A 2,338-nucleotide genomic window follows, 5' to 3' on the forward strand; every position below is an offset into this window, starting at 1 on the left:
TTGTTTCACTTGGAATTTGTGACCATTTCTTTAATTTACCATCTCCTTGTTTCCAGAGGGCAGAGAAGAGCACCTGAATTACCCTTTTTCTGCTCTGCTGAGCAGCCCCAGCAAACCAGCTCACAGCCACACAGGACACTTGGTCCTCCTCTCTGGACCAACACTCCCTTGTCATCCTCCCACTTAGTTTTTTTCACCATTCCCTGCACATTCTAAAATCACAGCAAGCAAGCAAAACACTGACTGCTGAAAGATAATTCTTCTCATTTCTACAAACTGTATCTTCTGAAATACTCTGGCAACCACACAGAGGATTCTGTTACGATTATTTTTCCCAGAATCAAGGCTTGGCTTCGTGCCACCCTGAAGCACGAAGTGCTCCCATGATGCTGAGGAGCTGTGGGGAGCTGGTGAAGCGGCTGCCACTTCATGTCTTTCCAAAGATAACACTTGGATGGGAGGCAGCATGTTCTATGTGGGTATATCCACAGTCATAGAATCATGGAATAGTTTGAGTTGGAAGGGACCTTAAAGATCATCCAGTCCAACCCCCCTGCATGGGCAGGGACACCTCCCACCAGCCCAGGCTGCTCCAAGCCCCATCCAACCTGCCCTTCAACACTGCCAGGGATGGGGCAGCCACAGCTTCCCTGGGCAACCTGGGCCAGGCTCTCACCACCCTCACACTCCACAATTCCCTCCTCATGTCTCACCTCAATCTCCCTCTCCCAGTTTTAATCCATCCCCCCTTGTCCTCTCCCTCCCTGCCCTTGTCCCAAGTCCCTCCCCAGCTTTCCTGGAGCCCCTTCAGGCACTGGAAGGTGCTCTAAGGTCTCCCTGGAGCCTTCTCTTCTCCGGGCTGAACACCCCAACTCTCCCAGCCCATCTCCAGAGCAGAGCTGCTCCAGCCCTTGGATCATCTTTGTGGCCTCCTCTGGACTTTCTCCATGATCTCTATGTCCTTATGTTGGGGGCTAAAAAGTGAGGGACCACTAAGAGTCCTGCACTTTATTGAAACCAACAGGAAACTGGGAAATGCTTTTTTTCACTACTAAGAGATCACCCCACTGCAATCACACTGTAGGTCAGAGAGAGAAGCACAGCAGAGAGCAGGACGTTTCCCTCCACAGCCTTCTGTCAACTCCAAGTCCAGAGAATTCAGTGAGTTTCTCTATATAAAGCAGCAGAAAATCTTTTCTTTTTCAGTCTCAGCCTCAGAGTTGTGTGCTAAAAGGGTCACAAGTAACAGATTTAAAACCCAAAGTTGTTTTTGCAGATGTTTCCTGAGCACTGAGGCACAATGAAACAGCCACAGGGTAGGCAACAAGCCCTGGTGTGACACAGCACCAGGATCAGGCCATGTCCTGTTCTCTCCTCCTATCCTTGAGCAGAAATAGAAAGCAGCAGAAATACCACATCCCATGAACCATGAGCTCCCACGGTGGCTCTGCAGAGCCAACTACCTGCCCACTCCTCTGGGCAACGTCCCAGTGCAAAACCAGCCTCTGCCATTTCCATGCCTGAGGACAGATGTTTACTTACAAGTTAAAAGCTCCGTTTTCATGCTGGAGTTATTGAAAGAAACCCAACAATCTAAGGGTGAAGGAGAATTCAGCCAAATTCAGGCACCTCCCTAATCATTTCCACAAAGTAGGAGTGTTACAGAAAGTTGGGTTCTCAGCAGGAGACTAAGCACCCCCAGAGCAGCCCCATTTTTGGGGCAGAAAACAAAGAGAGCTGTTTTCTTTGCCCCACACACACTGTTTAATGTGCACACTCAGGTGTGCCCAGGCAGCACAGGTGATACCCCTTCCAGGACTGCTTCCCTGGAACAGGAACAAGCTGGGCCCCAACAGCAACGCTTTTCTCCTACCATGTGCTTGCAAACTGTTTTGTAGCCACAAAGTTCCTCCTGTCTCCCTCCCTCTTCCTGCTGCCCAAGCAAAACAAGCCCCACTGATAAACCTGCCGAATGGGATGGTCCAGCAGGGGACAAAGGGATTTTATTTTCCAGGGACACTGTCAGATTTCCCTTGCAAAGTCTGGAGTGCAGGTCTGGTTTCTGCCTGGAGCTGTTTCAGTACAACAGGACAGGGCAACCTGAAACATGAGGTTACACCCCAGTTGAGCTAAACACCTTTGAGGCCACTGAACAGCAAACTCCACCAGGGGCTGGAACAGCCTCAGCTCTGCAGAAGGAAGATCCCTGCCTCTGGAAAAGTGCATTTCTAAGAAGTTCCTCTCGGGCCTCTTGGCTGGCAGCAGCGACTCATTCACTCCAGCTCTTAATTGCCGTCCTGAAAAAGCCTCAGCAGGCATCTAACAACTTGTTTTTCAC

This window comes from Chaetura pelagica, unplaced genomic scaffold, assembly GCF_000747805.2.
Source record: "Chaetura pelagica isolate M959 unplaced genomic scaffold, ChaPel_1.0 scaffold463, whole genome shotgun sequence".
Taxonomy (NCBI): domain Eukaryota; kingdom Metazoa; phylum Chordata; class Aves; order Apodiformes; family Apodidae; genus Chaetura; species Chaetura pelagica.